We start from the raw sequence: 13,768 nt of genomic DNA, 5'->3' as shown, positions 1-13,768 counted from the left end.
TGCTTGCCTGCCTGCCTGCCTGCCTGCCTGCCTGCCTGCCTGCCTGCCTGCCTGCCTGCCTTCACCTGGCATCTTGGAAGGATCCCATCCATTCATCTGCCTGTGGTCCTGATCCGTGCCAGCCTACACCTCCAGTCCGTTTGCCTGCCTGTGTTCCTGCCTCCTGTGCGTCCAGTCTGGACTTTCCCAGGGCTGCCCTGCAGCCTTGGCTTGCGTGAGAATTATTGGGGGAAAGGGGGAAGGAATCTGATATTCATTCTCTTGTATATTTGTATTAGCCTCCAACCCATAAGTCTCTCTCCCTTATTCTGTCTTCTTTCTTATCAAGGAGGAGAGAGAGATTAATAGAGAGCATCTGTCACTCGGTTTAATCGCCGGGCCAGTGTTAAACCGTGACAAACGCTCACCAGCCCAGGTTGCTCCAAGCCACATCCAACCTGACCTGAGACACTGACAGGGATGGGGCAGCCACAGCTTCTCTGGGAAACCTGGGGCAGGGGCTCAGCACCCTCACACCAAAGAATTTCTTCTTAATGTCTCATCTAAATCTCATCTCTCCCAGTTTGAAACTGTTTTCTCTCATGCCCTTTTCAGAAGTCACTCCTCAGCTTTCCTGTAGGCCCCCTTTGTGATTTATCCCACATCAAGACCTCTCTTCTATTTTTAGGACCATTTAAGTGGCCTTAGAACAGTCCCACTTTTCCAAAAGTACTAAAAATGAGGTCCATTTGAGTGTCCCCAGCCAGGAAGCAAATGCCTTTTTCAGGGTTAAGTTGTACGCAAGTGCAGCAAAGCAGGACAAAGTGGTTCTCTACATGGTGCCACTTGGAGAAGTATTTTAACCATGATAAAACTCACCAGTGCTGGCTAGGGGGATGCTGGAAGGGCTTTGGGACTTCTCTGATCTGGCACAGAGCTGAATTTAAACATTCCTTGAACCTGTCAAAAATTTTTGCGGCACGGGTCCCATTTTTTTACGTGGTGCTGAACCCTTGCTTTTTAAAATTGTTTTAAAGTCAGCATGAGAAGTAAGAAGTATTTTGAGGTGACTTCAATGTGGTAATTTTTGATTGTTACCAGATGTTCTTTTCAGTGAACACCCCAGCAGGGAAACAGCATGGGGAGATTTTCTCTTAATGGTGGTAAATCTTGCAAGATGGATGCTGGCACAGAAGTGCTCCCCATGTTGGACCTTCAGGATTTTGCATTTTTAATAGATGAGAAAACATGGCCTCCCATCATCCATGGATCATTGCAGTCAGCTAAAGAAGTTGGGTTTGAATTGACAACCTGGAAATCAAATTCTTTGCATCTTATTAGTGATGTGTTGAGATATCAGTGCCCAAGTGGCCAATAGCATCCTGGTTTGTATCAGGAATGGTGTGGCCAGCAGGACCAGGAATGTAATTGTCTTCCAGTGAATTGTCTTTCCTCCTGAGTGTGGTGAGACCCTGGCCCAGGTTGCGCAGAGAGGTGGGAGATGCCCCATCCCAGGAACCATTCCAGGTCAGATTGGACCTCACCTCGAGTACTGTGTCCAGTTCTGGGCTTCTCACTTCCAGAAGGACATTGAGGTGATGGAGGAGAGCAATGAGGCTGTGAAGAGAGCAGGGGGAAAGTCTGATGAGGAGAGGCTGAGGGAGCTGGGGGTGTTTATCCTGGAGGAGACTCAGGGGGGACCTCATCACTCTCTACAACTCCCTGCAGGGAGGTTGTGGTCAGGTGGGGTTGGGCTCTTCTCCCAGGCAGCAAGTGACAGGAGGAGAGGACATGGCCTGAAGCTGCCCCAGGGGAGGTTTAGGTTGGATATCAGGGAGCACTTCCTCATGGAGAGGGTGTTCAGGCATTGGGATGGACTGCCCAGGGAAGTGGTGGAGTCACCATCCTTGGAGGTGTTTAAGGAGAGACTGGAGGTGGCACTCAGTGACGTGGTCCAACCCATGTGGTGATGTTAGGTCACAGGCTGGACCTGATGATCTCAGAGCTCCTTTCCAGCTTCAGTGATTCTGTGATCTTGGGTCCACTGTTCAAGGGGACCATCAGAAAAAATTGATCTTTGCCATTCCTGACCTTCTTCTGATAAAAACGCATTTGAAGTCATGTGTAGGCACGAGGCAACGTGTATTATATCTCTCCCTAAAAACTTCACTGATCCTGATCTTCTCTCCATTCCCAAGATAAAGTTTCAGACTGTTCGAGGCACATGTTGAGTGTGAGTGAGAGTCCAGGCTGATGGCAGGGAGTTCAAATCTTTAATTCAAAATTTATTATGAAATTGTTCGAGTACGATCGCAATAGTTGGTGACATTGAAGAAAAGCTTAATAAATTGGATGCATACCTCTTATTGCCTGAAAATATGATTTATTTTAAGCTGAGAGATGATGGGATAGTAAGAGTTGAGCATCTCAGCTGTAGCTGTTGGAATTTCTGCTACTGTTTTACCTCTTGGTTGAAAGCTTTTGAAGGCAGCTTAAGCTGAAGAAAAGCTTAATAGTAAATGAGGCCTTAATAATTCCGTGATTCTGGGGACAGGGCTCTGAGCAACCTGATCCAGTTTTCCAATCCAAAACTGGCCAAAGAAGATTTGTTAAACTCCATTTCTTGGGTCCTACAGTAATGGCTCTGGGAGATGTGCAAGTGGTGTCTGATACTGCCAACGTGTCCTTCAGGAAACCCAAGGAAGGAAGAAAGAAAAAGACAAGATTCAATCCTGACCTGTGTGGTGCTGCTGATGATAAAGTTCCTCTGGGACTTCTGGGTTTTTTTTGGATTTATCTGCTCTCTCCATGCCACCTTCACCAGGAGCTTCTACTTTCCCTGCCCAAAGGGAACGGAAAAAGAAGCCAAGTGAGGAGAGAAAGGCAGCCTGAAGTTCTGGCTGTTGTTTAGGTCAATTGGTGACATTTTGTGGGCAAAAAACTTGACCTTTCAAAGGGCAATTGACACCTGGGGAATTTGATTTAGGAGAAAGAAAATAATTCAAATTGAAATTTTTTCACTTCATATTGCCGGTGGGAGAAACTTGGTAGATTGCAGCCCCCAAAGCTGCTTTTTCCTAGGGGGGAAATGGAGTGATTTTTGTTAGTTTTTTTTTTTTTTTTTCCTCACAAAGAGCTTCATTTCAGGGTGAAAATGGCTCTGCTATTCCTCTCTGCTCCGCACCTGAGCTCAGCCAAGTGCATCTGGATCTTGAATATCCCATATCAAGGAATGAAGGTGGCTTTTTCCTAACCCCCTGGATTGACATGGGACAAAAAAACCCCACACAGGCCTCTATTAGGAAACAAAAAACCACATTTTAAAACTTTTACAATTTTTTTTTTTTTTTAGGTCCAGTCACCAATTATTTTCTTTGCCCACCATTTATTCCCCATTTCTCCCGTGGTCACCATCCCAGGTGCAGTCCCTTTCTGTCCCCATTGGCTTTGCTGACCTCAGGTCCCACCTGAAGAGGCCACCAAGTTCCTCAAGCACCTGGTTTGGAAGAGGGTTTGGATTTTCCCATCTTTTTTTTTTTTTTTTTTTTTTTTTTTCCTCTGGATGGTTTACTGATGCTCTGATTGATAACAGCTCTGGTGGGGCTGAGCACCTCAGGTCCTCTGTACCCACAGCATCCCTGTATGGAGGATCCATCCCTGGATGAACTGGGATGGAGGAATTGTGTCAGGAGAGGGGACAGCCCTTGACAATGGCTTTGGGGACAAAAAAAAGGAGCTGCAGGGTGAGGACAACTGCTCCTGGTTTAAATGGAAGTTTTTTAATAAAATGTTCTGCTCTTTGAAAAGCATTTGTGTCACAGTGTCATAAATAGGAGGAGGGACCAGGGCAGCATCATTGAGGGCATCGCTGAGATTGTCACCTCCCTGCCACCCCTCTCCGGATACTCCCAGACCTCCAGTTTTCTCTCCCTGCCATCAGGTTGAAGGTTTTCAGAAGTACAAAGTGCCCCTAAGGGAGGCTGAAGGCTGCCAAAAAAACTGATGTCCAGCTGAACATTTTTTTTTTTTTTTCCCAGACAGTTTTTTCAAGTAATGATGTAGGATTACCCCGTGATCTTCAGCTGCATTAAAAAAAAAAAATTTAAAAAAACCCCATACAATAACAAAAATAAATAAATAAAAAATTATAAAAATAAAAAATGAAAATAATACAAATAAATAATAAAAACAATAAATAAAAATAATTAAACAAAATAAACCAAAAAGTAAATAAATTAGATAAATAACAAAAGCAAATATAAAAATGTTAAAAATAATAAAATACATAATTAATTAACCCCCAAATAAATAATAAAAAAATAATAAAATTTCAAAACAATAAATAAATAAAAAGAATTAAAAAGTTTTAAAATAAAAATAGATTTATAATTAAAATTAAAAAGACAAATTAAATAAAAATCACAATATATGAACAATAAAAAATTAAATAATAGATGAATAAAAATAATTAGAAAAATAAATAAAATTTAACAAAATATAAATTAAAAAAATGTAAACTAAATAAAATCTCTCAAGTCACAGTTTGGTAGCTAAGGGGTGTATTTATGATTTGGAAGGCTTCACTGATAGAAACATTTTCCTTTCTCCCCAGGCACACTGCTATGCTGGCACAACTCCTGGGTGGTAGCAGCACCTCCAGGGTTAAACATGGCCACCTGAAATAATTTTCCAGGAGGCAGGGCAAGCCCTAAGACCCATCCAGCAATGCCACACATCCCTGATTAAATTCCCACAAGTTTTTTTCTCCTGCTGTAGGCTCAGCTGGAGCTTTGCAGCTCAGGGTTAAGTACTCACGGCCAGCACAGTGTTTACAACGGGTTACTCCAAAATAAAATAAATCCAAACCAAAGCATAATTTTTTATTTTATTTTATTTTATGATGTAGGCGTTGCCATCATCACCATAAATCACCTCCTCCACAGGGCCCTGGCACCCGACAAGTCCTTGGAGGAAGCAGAGCTCTGCCCTTCAGGTCAACTGAGCTGCCCTTTTGTCTTGGAAATATAATTATCTTCTGATAACAGAGCTGTTATCAGAGAATGAATGAGGCTGGTGACGTGGGTTGATGTCACACAGGAGAACCACCCTGGAGCACTCTCCACGCCACAGCTGCCTGGGGAAGTCCTGCCAAGAGGAGGTCCTCCCCCTCCTTTCATGAAATGGATTAAAAAAAAAAAAAAGGCAAACTCTCCGCTTTATAGAATCATCAAACCATTTGGGTAGGGAAGGACCTTTCAAGGCCATTCAGTCCAACCCCAGGGCCATCCGCAACTGGATCAGGTTGCTCAGAGCCCCATCCAACCTGACCTGGAATGGTTCCAGGGATGGGGCATCTCCCACCTCTCTGGGCAACCTGGGCCAGGGTCTCTCCACCCTCAGTGTAAAACATTTCATCTTTCTCTAGTCTGACTCTCTCCTCTTTCAGTTCAAACCCACCACCCCTTGTCCTATCACTCCAGGTCCTGCTTCCACAATCCTCTCCCTGAAGCCTGGCACCATCTCCATGCTGCTGCCCCCAGAGAACTCCTCCTGAATCTGAACATCACAAACAAAGGCACCATGAAAAACTAATAACTAGAATTACACATCAGCCTTCTCACCAAGCCTAAAATAATTGCCACCCCCAACCAGAACAACCCAGAAAATCAACCTCATGACATTTGGGACGACCTTTCCTGCAGAATTTAGTCTCAAAGGACATTTGCACCATACTGAGAGCTCATGGCCACCATGACTTCTGCTAGAAGATGTCCAGGAGCTGACATGATTGAATCATCCATTGACTGCTAAGAGCTTTTTGGCAGAGCCAACTGTCCCCAACCAGCTTCTCATGGTCACGATAGAGCAATGTGGATGGATCCAGCAGATGAATCTACAGGGTGGAGGTAAGGAGAACATGGCTCCTGTCTAACCAGCTGACTAAGGGAGCAGAGAACTATTTTCCTCAAAATTTTATGGAATTAATTTACATAATTAAAGAGAAAAGAATCCTCTTGGAGCCTTCTGGGTGTGGGTATGTGCTTGATAAAGATTTTAGCCCCATACCATCTGGAGAAATCTCAACCACACAACCCTTCATGCAACTTCCAGAAAGCTCCCCAAATGGTTGTAGCACCATGAAGTGCTCTGGATCTGGACCTCAGCACCTCCATCTGGGCTTGGGGAGGAGAGGACAGACCACAGCTATGAACAGGAACATACTGAGTAAACATTTCCTTCCTCTCAGCCTGGTAACTCCCTCGAGGCCCTTACTTTACACACTGCTAGTTGGGAGTTTGTAGGGTCTGTTATGATAGATAATAATTACTATGTTAGTAACACTGCTCCCCCCCCCCCAAAAAAAAAAAAACCAACCAAAAAACCCAGCTAATTAACAACAAACCAAAGACAAAATGGTAGAGATTTTTTCAGGCTGGTTAGGGTTAGGTGGCCAAAGCCCTGACAGTGGGTGAAGATGGAAGAGGAGATTTAAATGACAGATTAGGAAAAAAGGTTAGTGGGGGTCAAGAAGTGCCACCTGGAAGGTTTTTGGGTTTTTTTTTGTAACTGCTTCTGCCAAAGTGAATGGTGCCTGACTCATTTCTGGCTTCCAGCCCACCACCTCATTTTCATAGCAAGAGCAGAGGTTCTCTCAATTAACCCAGGAAGGACAATTTCTCCCTCAGCAGGGACACATGCATCAGGCTCCACCTTCACAACCTCCACTTCTCTACCAACTTCCACAGCAATTTGGTTTCCTGTCCGTTCTCCCAAAAGCTTCAAACTCATGGAAGGGCTTGTCCCCTGAGTGAGAACAGAGCAAACCTCCCCCTTCTCCTCCCCAACCTTGATGCAATGGATTTCCCTATCCACCATGACTCAAGTGGCCTTCAAAGATGGTATCACTACTGATCAGGACTCAGAGCAACAACATGGGCACATTAAAAAAAAACCCCCAAAAAACCCCAAACCAGAAAGCCACCATCTGCCTACATGGTGGCTCCTAAACCTCACCTCTGGGTTGGCTAAAGGGGACAGTCCTGTCCCTCCAGTGTCCTCCTCCAGGTTGTCCCTATTGCCACCATAGAAACTGAGCTGGCACAAGCCCTCATTGGGTGGGATCCAGCACATTGCCCATGTTCCTTCTTTCACCAGGCAGGGATTTAAACAGTCACCTACTTCAATAAATAAAATCCAATAAATAAAATGTTATTTTTAATATCACCTCATGGAGAACATTACAAAAGCTTTGATGACCACACCAAGACCCAAACATCACCATGCAGCAACTATGATGTCAAACACACACAACTGCAAGCCTGTATTTACTCTTTTCAATGTTGTTTGTTACTTTTTTTAAAAATTATTATTATGCATAATAAATCTTTCAAAGCAATGAAAAGGCTCCCTAGGGTGATACTTTACACATCTGAAAGAAAACAGAATATATGCAACCATGCCAGACTGCAGTCTTCAGGACACTGCCAGACCCACAGAACCCTCAAACTCTTGGAAAGAACCAATGGGGTGAACATGGATTTTCAGCATAAATCTTGGTCTGGCCCTGTTGTTTGGGCTTTGGATTGTATCTCCAGCTGCTCCAAACCAGCTGGGTCCTGGGAACACTGCATATTAATTCAACACACAAGGAAATGCCACCACTGGATCCAATCTGGTCCTTCAGTACTTCAACTCAGTGTCATCCTGACAAGAAGTGAGAAAGAATATATAGTGCTTGAGCAGCTGGTTTGACCTATTCTATCAGGTTGCTGCTCTTTATCAAAAGCCCTTTCAAGGGAAAAAAAAAAAAAAATCAAGTTTTCTTTACTCTGACATTTGTTTGCTGAGCATCTGCTCTGGTTGAGCCTTCTTTGGTGAAGAAGCAGGTTGAAGAGAGATGGAAACTGAGCCAACCCAATAGCTTCAGCATCCCCAAAGTGCATCTTCAGCCTGACCTTTCCAAAAGATGGGGGCAGCCCTGCTGACTTACCACCACCTTTTAATGAAGACCAAATTACAAACCACTACAGGAACCATGAAGAGTCATTCCCCTTTGACATTTGCTGAAAGACCCAAGAAGAAAATAAATTAAAATAAATCCAAACCACAGCATAAACATGTGCAGCTCAGTCATTTCTCATTTTCTTTGGAAAAACTGTATCTCCAAGTCTTAATATTCCATTTTCTCAAAAGTTTCTGTCATTTTAGAGTCCTAAATAAATTTGGATAATTTATTGGATAATAAATTTAAACACATTTGGAAAGTTGGGTTTTTTTTTTCCTTTTTAAACCAGCATTTCCATTTGTGGGGGACTCAGCTGGACATCCAATTTTAACAAGCAGATCAAAGGAAAGTACAATCCCAGAGCATCCTTTAGGGGGGACAAAAAAAAGAACAGGAAATTCTATTTAAAGCCACTCAAGGGACAGTTTGAAAGTTCTTCAGGTCAACAAAACAGGACATGCTGTATGCTGAATCCAGGAGGTTGCCAGGTATGGTGAGCAATTAATTCTTTGATACTTCTGGTTTTTGGCATGCAAGGCACCAGTGGATGGGCTTCCACTCAGCAGCTTGTGGGATTTAGGAGGGGGTTGGCATGCATATGCCACTGACACCATCAGGAGCCTCCCCAGAAATGCTTCTCCTTTAGAAAACTGAGCTGTTGTTTCCAATCAAACCCTTTCTTTTGTTCTTCCAACTGCAGAAAAGGACACTTTAAAACAACAAGCAGAAAAAAAAAAATAGAAGAAGAGAAGGATCTTACATTCAGATAAATTTCTACTTCTGCCATAAAACCTTTAATAGCAAACAGGGGATTTTCAAGACAGAACTTTACCAAGGATCCCTTGTGACATGCTGTAACCATCACACATATTTTTACAAGACCTGGGTCTATTTTACAATCTGATCACTATTTTCTTTGGAGCCTTTTTGCTTTTCCCACCATGACCAATATTTACAGGAACAACTTTTATGTTGGAGTCTGTAAGGGGCCTGACTCTCAAAGTTGGTGTTTTGAGCCCTCCATAGAGTATTTGCCAGTCAAACACCATCACAAAAAAAGATTTGCTATTGAAAATCCTCCCACAGCCATTTTGACATCTAAATCAAGGCTTCTGGATCTGCCAGGGAGCTCACCTCACCAATACACTGCTTTGCCTTGACTTGGGTGATGGTGTAGACACCAGTTTCACCATGGTGGCCTTGGTGGTGCTGCCAAGAAGGGCTGAGGGAAAGCAGGGGATTAGGTAAGGAGCAACCCATGGCAGAATCCACCAGCCCACAGAAAAGCTTGACCCAACAAAGCTGCCTTGCTTGAAAGAAACAGAAAAACACAACCATTGCCTTCCCAATCCAAGTCCACAAAGCTCTTCCCTCAATTTACCCCTTGAAGTTAGAAGACCAATTGGGTTAGTATTTGGTAGTAACATCATACCCCACGTTTAAGGCCTCATTTTCATCAAACAAGCTCTAGTTTATAAGGGCTATAAACACAAGGTTGCCTACAAGACATCAGTTCCTCCCACCAGAGGCTGCTGACAGAATGTCAGCGGGAAAATGCTCCAGACACATGGATATTGAGTTGGAAACTAGGAGCTTCATTCTCCAAAAGCTTTGAGGTCAAGAGGGTGCATGCTGGAAGGGGTCACATGTATTAAACACGTGGCGTGGAGTTTCGTTTTCCAGAAGATGGAGTTGGGATGGCTTGGCTGGAACATCTCTGTTACGATCCAAGCTATTATTTTATATTTTGATTGTGAGGAAAAATCAGCCACTACTCATAGACGGCGCACGAATTTACAAAAATAACAGGCTTTATGATTTAAGCAAATTACAAAGATTTATTTTAGGGAAAGGAGACAATAACACCACCTTTAAAAGGAAAAACAAGTTTACAGGAGGAGAAAATTTACACAAATTAGTCACTTTGGGGAAAGAGTTGTTAAGAAAAGGAAAGAAAACAAGAGAGCAATAAAGCTTTATCACCGTCTGCTAGCCCTGCCTTCTGGCTGGAGTGGGGGGGCGTAGGACCCACCGTTCCTGCTTGGTTGATGTTCTCCGCTTTTCCTTTCCTCCGCTGTTGCTGTCCCGTAGCTGAAGCCGAAGTGGCGAGAGAGAAGGGGGGGGAGAGCCATATCTCCTTTTCTCTTGGAGTTTTTATACAGTTCTGTCTTTTCATAAATCACTGGCACACAGACTTGCTAAAGATGACACAGACTTTGCCATCTCAAGAATTTCTCTTTTATTTATTATTATCTTTCAGTCCTTGTTACCTTGCTAAATTTATTATCTTTGTCTGGACCATGTACCAGGAGGCGACTGGATAAGCAGTCTTATCTTTAGGTGCCTGTCAAGCATGATACAAAACAGAAGCTAGTTAAGTTTGGTGTAAAAATCTGTTAATTGAGAATATGTTTGGTATATTTTAAAAGAGTAGAAAAAATACTGATTCAAGAGACATATCTCATATTTTCAAAGTGTTTACATCAATCTCCTTCAACCCAAATCCATAGTGAAGAGTTGGATGTCCTGGGGGTTTTAGTAGAGGGCAACGGCGGAGTTATAGACCAAGGACCAAATGTAGGAGTTGAAGAACTCCTCAGGTTGCTCCTCCTCCACGTACTTGAACTTCAGCTTGGGGAACTTCTGCAAGAAGAAAGCAAAGGCAGCAGAGGGGAGGTTTGGATGTTTGTTTACAAACATCTAAACACTGAAGAAAGAGGGTTGGAGAAAGAAACCAACATAATGGAAGGAACTGAACCATTAGAGCTGAAGGAAAATATTTATGGGATGAAAAGATTATTTATAATTGCTTCTTTGAACTGAAGGCTATGCTGGGATGTTGTGCTGAGCCCTTTTACTTCTGGCTACACTCCATTTGCCTGTTCACAAAGACTAAACATGGGAATCCTTCACATAAAGCAAAGGTTTTTAGAGAAGCTGACATTTTAACAACCCCACAAATACCTTCTTGCTTGCACACATACAGACCTGTTGACTGCAGTTCTCCCTAAAAAAGAATTTTCCTAATAATTGCACTCAGCTCCTCAGCAGGAGAATCCTCTGGAAAGGGTGCAAGAATGACCCTTGTCTGAGGAGGTTTCAGGAACCCAACATGATGCCAAGCTCACCTCTCCCCCCTCTCATTCTCAAAGACTTGCTGCAGGTAGAAGTTACCAAGAGAGAAATGTTGTTCCCAGGATGAATGCTGGGAAGCACTACCAGGCCCCCACAGGTGTGCTTCTGGGGTCTACTTCCACTTCTGGGTTCTGGAGGCCACTTCCAGTTTTCCGCTAAGAAGTTCTTCTGTACTTTTGGGAAGGTCGTTACAGAATCATGGAATGGTTTGGTTAGAAGGGACCTCAAAGCTCATCCAGTTCCAACCCCCTGCCATGGGCAGGGACACCTCCCGCCAGCCCAGGTTGCTCCAAGCCCCATCCAACCTGACCTGAGACACTGCCAGGGATGGGGCAGCCACAGCTTCTCTGGGAAACCTGGGACAGGGGTTCAGCACCCTCACACCAAAGAATTTCTTCCTCATGTCCAACCTAAATCTCCCCTCTCCCAGTTTGAAACTGTTCCCTTATCCCGTCCCTCCATGCCCTTGTCCAAAGTCCCTCCCCAGCTTTCCTGGAGCCCCTTCAGGCACTGGAAGGTGCTCTAAGGTCTCCCTGGAGCCTTCTCTTCTCCAGGCTGAACAACCCCACCTCTCTCAGCCTGGCTCCAGAGCTGCTCCAGCCCTCCCAGCATCTCCATGACCTCCTCTGGACTCCTTCCAACAAATACTTTTGTACCTACTTCTAAATGTTGCCCATGTCAAGGGCTTGGCAGAGGCTCAGGTAGAAGCCACATTACAGTGATCACTGGGCTAAGATAAAACAGGACCCATTTTATTATTCATAAGGCTGTGGCTAAGACTAAGAATAAACCTGATGGGGTGACATGATGAGAACAAGCACAGGGAAGGCCAAGAAGCGTCTCTGCCCATTAATTATGAAGGGGTACCCTATCATCTTTCTTGAGCTCCCAGTCTCCTCTTTCCTTACACTAGGACACAAGACCCTGCTGGGTGGAACAGTCTACTTTGAAGAGGAACTTCATAGCCACTTGGCTTTCAGGGTTATTTATTTAACTTTTACACACCCAGGTTAACTTCTTGGAGGCAGAAAACATCACTCCAGATTCTACTCCTTCCCTGTTTGCAGTTTGGTGCAAATATTGGCAGACAATTACCCCAAGCCCCACAGGTGCCACCTGGACTTCACGAGGAAGGTGTCTCCATGGACAGCTTCATTCCACTACATGCTTTTTCCCATGGTGGGTTCTGAGCAAACTGTTTTAGTTGCAGATGTCCTGATGTACTGCAGGGGGAGGTGGACTTGATGACCTTTAAAGGTCCCTTCCAACCCAAACCAGTCTAGGATTGATGAGGACTGATGGTGGATTGGGGAGGATTCATGGTGTCACCTTCCTGTATTCTCCAACATTCTGGAGCTGCTACAGTTTGTTGGGGTCAGGTCCTTCACCACAGCTCTGCAGAGCTGGAAGTCAATGTATAACCTGGGTGGAACCATCTTGGCCATCAGTGTGGCTGTTGTTTTCCTTGATGACTTTGGAACATGTGAGGAGCTCATCCTTAGAGCAAGCAGGGAAAGAAGGAAAGTTTCCAGCACTGTTCTCTCTCTTTAAGAAACTAAGGCAGCTAAAAGAGAATGTTGTTAAAGGCACTTCTGCATCTAACTCCTCTTGAGCTCAAAGCCCAGAACCCCGAAAGTATATCAGCTTTCATTTCCTGCATCAGACATGCAGTTTGTGGTAGAGAAGCTCTCCAGTAGCCCTTTTGTCACCATTTTCTCCCACCTCTCTACAACCTCTCTCCTCAAATCTCTTTTGACCAATCTGTTTCACCTTCCACATTACTTTGTATCCTCACCCTTAGGTGTCCTGCACCCCCAACTCTAATTCCCTGCCTCCCAGTCTGCTCCCACCCCCAACTCCCTTCCATTTCACTGCCTCTCTTTAATGTTTCTATTTCATCCTTGTCCAAGTTTCCTTTTTTCTCCTTGGCCTTGTGACATCTCCCTTTTCCATGAACATCCTCTGTCCCTTCCCATCTTGACTCTTGAGTCCTTCAGCCAACCCTGAATGGCCCCAGGCTGCAGCTGTCATCAGTGAACCCTGAAGGTGAAAAAAATTCTCTGAGTTTAATTCAACTCAATATCTTTAATCACTTTTTGGGTTGTTGTTTTTTTTTCTTTTTTCACTTTTTCTCATGGTCATGGAGATGCTGGGAGGGCTGGAGCAGCTCTGGAGCCAGGCTGAGAGAGTTGGGGTTGTTCAGCCTGGAGAAGAGAAGGCTCCAGGGAGACCTTAGAGCACCTTCCAGTGCCTGAAGGGGCTCCAGGAAAGCTGGGGAGGGACTTTGTACAAGGGCATGGAGTGACAGAACAAGGCAGTGATGATTTTTAACAGGAAAAAGGGCAATTTAGATATTAGAAAGAAATTCTTTGGTGTGAGGGTGGTAAGACACTGGCCCAGTTTGCCCAGAAAAGTTGTGGCTACCCCAGCCTTGCCCTGATTCAGGTGTTAGAGCAACCTGGTCTAGTAGGAGGTGTCCTCCTACTAGGGGCAGGGATCTAGATGATCTTTAAGGTCCTTTCCAATCCAAACCAGTTTGGTATTCTGCAAATCTACAATTCTATGACTTCGGAATTTTTTTTTAGCTTGCTGAAGAGCTTTTTTACTGCCTTCCACCATGCCTGGTTCTTGGATATCCAGGCCAGGCAC

The 13,768-nt window shown here is 44.2% G+C and overlaps 1 pseudogene; it reads left to right on the top strand.

Moving 5' to 3' along the window:
- The window catches only part of LOC139789242 (uncharacterized), a 132,006-nt pseudogene extending 126,473 nt beyond the window's left edge, over positions 1 to 5,533 (top strand).
- Positions 5,534 to 13,768: the final 8,235 nt, after the last annotated feature.

Source organism: Heliangelus exortis, chromosome W (genome assembly GCF_036169615.1).
Source record: "Heliangelus exortis chromosome W, bHelExo1.hap1, whole genome shotgun sequence".
Classification (NCBI taxonomy): domain Eukaryota; kingdom Metazoa; phylum Chordata; class Aves; order Apodiformes; family Trochilidae; genus Heliangelus; species Heliangelus exortis.
Note: the sequence above shows the minus strand (reverse complement) of the source record. Positions and strands in the feature narration are given on the sequence as shown.